The 6,000-nt window shown below is 60.3% G+C and overlaps 1 protein-coding gene across 6 annotated transcripts in view; it reads right to left on the bottom strand.

Moving 5' to 3' along the window:
- Positions 1 to 6,000, bottom strand: part of CEPT1 (choline/ethanolamine phosphotransferase 1) — a 475,568-nt gene that overhangs the window by 267,265 nt on the left and 202,303 nt on the right. The window lies entirely within an intron of this gene.

Below are 6,000 nucleotides of genomic sequence, written 5' to 3'. Positions count from 1 at the left end.
TCCTCGTCGGGACCTGCTGGCGCTGCCGCGGCCCGTGTAACGACCACCTTCATCGGGACCTGCTGGCGCTGCCGCGGACCGTGTAACGACCACCTTCATCGGGACCTGCTGGCGCTGCCGCGGACCGTGTAACGACCACCTTCATCGGGACCTGCTGGCGCTGCCGCGGACCGTGTAACGACCACCTTCACCGGGACCTGCTGGCGCTGCCGCGGCCCGTCCAAGCTAGAACACCGAGCTCGAGGATTGTGAGCTATCCATCATCACATCTACCAGATTGGCAACCAGACTGTCCCGCTACCCCCTTTCCCAAACCAAGAGACTAGAATCGAGGGGACCCCTGAGTCCAGACCTCCTTGTACCAATCCATCGTACCTTAAGAAATCGCTTATAAAGAACGGTAAATCCTATCTGTTAGAAAAGGTAGTCGGACCGGGAGGGTCGGCCGGGGTCAGGAGGAGAGGTCTCCGGGGAGAGCCGTCTCCAGCGATCGTACAGACAAGTAACTTCCCCCCCACAGACAGATATCACACACGGATAAGGTTCAGCGTTCTTTATAAGCACTTATTTAAGGTACGGTTGAGTGGTACAAGGAGGTCTGGACTCAGGGGTCCCCTCGATTAGAGTCTCGCAAGGTAGGGAAGGGGGTAGCGGGGCAGTCTATTTACCAATCAGGTAGTTCTGATGAGATGATGATGAGCTCACAATCCTCGAGCTTGGTGGTTAGGTGGTACGGGCCGCGGCAGCGCCAGCAGGTCCCGGTGTGGATGGTCGATACAACGGGCCGCGGCAGCGCCAGCAGGTCCCCGGAAGATATACGGTCCGCGGCAGCGCCAGCAGGTCCCGGTGAGGATGGTCGTTACAACGGGCCGCGGCAGCGCCAGCAGGTCCCAGGAAGATGACTGTTGCAGAAGGCCGCGGCAGCGCCAGCAGGTCCCGGTGAGGATGGTCGTTACAACGGGCCGCGGCAGCGCCAGCAGGTCCCAGGAAGATGACTGTTGCAGAAGGCCGCGGCAGCGCCAGCAGGCAGGACGATGGTTCACAAGAGCGGGCTACGGCAGCGCCAGTAGACCGTCAAGGTTGAGTTCACTCGGTGTCTCTCGACTCCAGGATACAACTGCTTTCCTGCTCCGGAGCTGCCTCAGTTATAGGGCTGGTGCCCTTTGATGTCCGGACCCTCGCACTTGGAGGTCGGAGGGTCCGGGATGAAGGTGTCCAGACACCCAGCAGGGGGTGGAGCCAGTGCCTGGGGGAGCTGGGGGCGATCGGCACCTGGCGGGGGAGAGCCCTTGACAGTTCGTTCTCCCATTGACTTGCCAAGTGGTCCGCTCACCTCCTGGGTGGATGGTGGTGCCGGGATGTCGGGGCCGGCCAGGCCCGGGGTTAGGGTCGAGGGGAGGCCATGCGGCCGCGTGGTGCAGGGCCCCAGATGGCGGCTTGACCCGGCCGGGGAAGCCGGTGGGGCTGGACCCCGTGATGAGTAGGGGTCCGAGGGCAGAGGGTCCGTCGGGAGACGGAGTACAGGTGCTTGTCGTGGGGATATGCCAGGTGGCCCGGAGTTCGGGCCCTGTCGAGCGGGGAGGGAGCAAGCCGTCTGTGAGGCCTGTCCAACACTATCCTTGTGTGGTGTACATCTGTGGGGGGGAAGTTACTCATCTGTACGATCGCTCGAGACGGCTCTCCCCGGAGACCTCTCCCCTTGTCCTCGGCCGACCCTCCCGGTCCGTCTAACATTGGTGGCCAGCGGCACGATCCGAATCAACGCGTAATCGTACAGAGAGTAGCTCACCCCACGACAAAACCACAATGTCAACCAAAGAGAGCGGATCCACCGAGAAATTCCAGATGGATAAATTGGAAGAGTACAGCCATCGTGAATTGAAACAATTCTGCATGGAGCTAGGCATTGCTACCACCGGCCTGAGTACCAAAGACGATTTCAAGCACGCCATTGAGTCGCGGGCAGAAACCGGGGTCGCCAGATCCCCAGACCGAAACAGTGCAGCATCAGAAAGGAACGCCACGGCTCCAGAGGAGCGAGGAACGGGCCTCTCGCAGGAAGAGATCCAAGAAAGAGAAAAAAACAGACTACATGAGTTAGAAATGGCACGGCTCAAAATGGACGGTGAACTAAAATTAGCCGAGCAAAAACTGAACCTAGAACATCTGCGGCTCCGAGAAGAACGGGAAGAAAAACAGAGGCAGAGAGAGCTCGAAGAAAAGAGATTAGCATACGAACACGAGCGCAAACTGGCAGAAATAGAACTACGGAAGCAGAACAAAGAACCGGAGGTGCCCGAGCGACCGCGCACCCCGGGAGCGACAGAAAAGAAAGTCCACATCCCCAAGGATGTCGTTCGAGAGTATGTCCGAGAGGACGACATACAACAGTGGTTCAAGGCCTACGAGATCGCCATGACCTCCCACCGGATCGATCGAAGTGACTGGGGAGCCGGCCTATGGGGGAGGTTCGTCAACGAAGGCCGCGATGCCCTGCTACAGCTCCCAGACCATCAGATGTCATCCTATGACCACATGAAGGCTGCCCTCCTCACCCGATATGGGCTCACACCCGAAATGTACCGCCAGAGGTTTCGGGACTGCACCCGGATCCCGGGTACAACTTGGGTGGAATATGTCAACTATTTCAGCCGAGCCTTCGAGGGTTGGATCAAGGGAAGCCACATAACGACCTACGAGCAACTTTTTAATCTCATGGTGTGGGAGCACCTCTCTAACAACTGCTTCGTCGAGCTCAGGCAGCACCTCCTCGACAGTAAATTGACTGACCCACGGCAACTCGTCGCCGAAGCGGACCGGTGGGAAAGCACCCGAGTGGGCCGGAGAGGGCCACACGAGCAGAACCGGAACAACCAAGGTCAGCACCGTCCCCGAGGAGGAGGCCAGGGGCGAGGGAGAGACACCGTCCCGGCCGCTCCCGCTGCCAGCACCCCGCCCCCGGCCAGCCGGGGCAACCCCCCCGATGCGCCCGGGGTTCCGAGCCAACGTCACGTGTCACCGATGCCAGCGAGTCGGCCACTACGCCAATGACCCGAACTGTCCACAGAACCAAACTCCGAAACCCCGCCAGGTAGCTGCCGCCGCCCTGGGGGGAGAACAAATCTCCGAAGAACAAGAAGAATACGAGCAGGCACAACAAGAGTGGGAACCGGCCGCCATGGTTCTAGCGTGCCTAGGGGGAAAAGACATGGTCCCGCGGGCCCCCCTACCCGCCAACACCAGAAAATATAGCCAGTGGGTGAACATTAATGGGCGCCGGGCCGAAGCACTACGTGACACAGGGGCCAGTGTGACGGCTGTCCGCTGTCACCTGGTAAAACCAGAGCAGATCCTGCCGAACATTCTCTGCCCCGTCCGTTCAGCCGACAATTCAGAGAGTCTATGTCGAATGGCCTGCGTCCCCTTCGAATGGGGAGGGGTCTCCGGCATGTTGAAGGTGACGGTCCGGGATGATGCCCCCGTGGACTGTCTCCTGGGGAATGATCTTGAGAGATCCCCGTGGGCCGCCGTCGAAAGAAGAGAGCACCTGGGGATGTTGGGCCTCCCGGACTGGGCGTGCGTAACCACCCGGTCCATGGCCGCCCGTGCCATCCCCCGACCAGAAGAACCAGAATGGCCTGCACCTCCTCCCCCAGTCGCTCCAGTAGAGGACACCGACTATACCGACCCCCCCAGAGCAAACCCCCGAAGGGGTCGCCCAGCCCCAGGACCTTCCCGACCTGGCTCAGTGGCGTCAAGAAGGGGGGCCCACCCAGGAACAGTTCCGTCAAGAGCAGAAGACCTGTCCCTCCCTCGAGGGACTCTGCCAGCAAGCCATCGCCCAGAGCGCAGGGGACACCACCGGAGCCCATTGGATCTATTGGGATAACGACCTGTTATACAGTGAACAGAGAATCGCGGAGTTAGGGGCCAGTCGAGTGCTGGTGGTGCCCCTCCGTTTCAGAGACTTCCTGTTAAATTTGGCCCACGATGTCCCTCTGGCTGGACACCTGGGCCAGGACAAAACCTACAGTCGCCTGGTGACCCACTTTTTCTGGCCGAGGATGAGAAACGACGTCCTCAACCACTGCCGGTCCTGCCCCACGTGCCAGGCCAGCGGGAAGAGCGGCCGCAAACTCAAAGCACCTCTGCAACCCTTCCCAGTTGTCACCACCCCGTTCGAGAGGGTGGGAATAGACATTGTGGGGCCCCTGGACCCCCGCACAGCACAAGGACATCGGTTCATCCTGGTACTGGTGGACCACGCCACCCGCTACCCCGAGGCTGTGCCCCTGCGAACTGTAACAGCCCCGGTGGTCGGCCGGGCCTTAATGGGGATCTTCTCCCGGGTGGGCTTCCCCCGAGAAGTCGTCAGCGACCGAGGCACAAACTTTATTTCGAAATATATGAAGTCCCTCTGGCAACAGTGCGGGGTCACCTACCGATTCACGACCCCCTATCACCCTCAAGGAAACGGACTAGTTGAGCGATTCAACCGCACGCTCAAGGGAATGATTGGGGGATTGGAAGAGCCCCTCCGTCGCCAGTGGGATGTACTACTTCCGTGCCTCCTCTTCGCCTATCGAGAAGTTCCCCAGAAGTCCCTCGGCTTTAGCCCTTTCGAACTCTTGTACGGGCACCCTGTGCGAGGGCCCCTCAGCCTAGTCAAAGAAGGTTGGGAGATGGCCCCCCTAAAGACCCCTCCAGACGTCTTCAAGTACCTCCTGACCCTACGCAATCAGACCAGGCGATTCAGAGAAAGGGCGAAAGCGAATCTTGAGGCCAGTCAGGAGGACATGAAAAAATGGTACGATCAAAATGCCTCCTCCGTCGAATTCGAACCTGGTCAACAAGTGTGGGTGATGTCCCCCACCGAACCATGTGCCTTGCAGGACAAGTGGACGGGGCCCTTCAAAGTGGTCGAACGCAAGAGCCCCGTCACCTATCTCATCGATATGGAATCTCCCCGGAACCCCCTCCGGGTCCTCCACACCAACAGACTCAAACCCCACTTTGTGCGCTCGGAACTCAGCCTCCTGATGGCTACAGACAGTGGAGCGGAAGAAGACTCCGAGCCTCTCCCTGATCTCCTGAAGACTCAGGAGAAAGATGGTTCCGTGGACGGGGTCCGGCTCTCCGATGCCCTCACCCCAGAGCAGCGCCAAGGCTGCCGGGACCTCCTGCTGCAGTTTGCTACCTTGTTTTCCCTCACCCCAGGGGTCACCCCCTGGTGCTTGCACGACGTGGACACTGGGGACAGTCCCCCTATCAGACACCGGGCATACCGCGTACCAGATCGGGTGCGGGCCTGCATCCAAGAGGAAGTATCCAAGATGCTCGGGGTCATCGAGCCATCGGACAGCCCCTGGGCCAGCCCGGTCGTGCTGGTCCCCAAAGCTGCTGCCCCCGGCACCACTCCCGAACTCCGACTATCGGGGCTTGAACGCTCATCCCATCCCCCGAGCGGATGAATTGATCGACCGCATGGGGGCTGCCCGCTACCTCAGCATCTTCGACCTGACAGCGGGCTACTGGCAGATCGGTCTCACACCCCGGGCCCAAGAACAGTCCGCCTTTTCTACCCCCGATGGCCACTACCACTTCAAAGTCATGCCCTTCGGCATGAAGAATGCCCCAGCTACTTTTCAGCGACTAGTAAACCAGGTCTTGGCGGGGCTCGAGGAGTTCAGCGCCGCCTACCTGGACGATATCGCTGTGTACAGCCGCCACTGGTCCGACCACCTCCACCATCTCCGAGAGGTCCTGCAGGCCCTCCAGCGGGCCGGCCTCACAATCAAGGCCGGCAAGTGCCAAATTGGTCAGGGATCCGTGACCTACCTCGGACACCAGGTGGGAAGCGGTCTGGTGGCCCCTCTGCAACTCAAAATCGCTGCCATCCAGTCCTGGCAGCCCCCAGTCACGCAGACCGAGGTCCGAGCCTTCTTGGGGCTCACCGGCTACTACCGGCGGTTCGTGAGGGACTATGGCAGCATTGTGGGG

The sequence above is a fragment of the Triturus cristatus genome, chromosome 1_2, assembly GCF_964204655.1.
Source record: "Triturus cristatus chromosome 1_2, aTriCri1.1, whole genome shotgun sequence".
NCBI lineage: Eukaryota > Metazoa > Chordata > Amphibia > Caudata > Salamandridae > Triturus > Triturus cristatus.
This window is presented reverse-complemented; position numbering and strand designations above follow the sequence as displayed.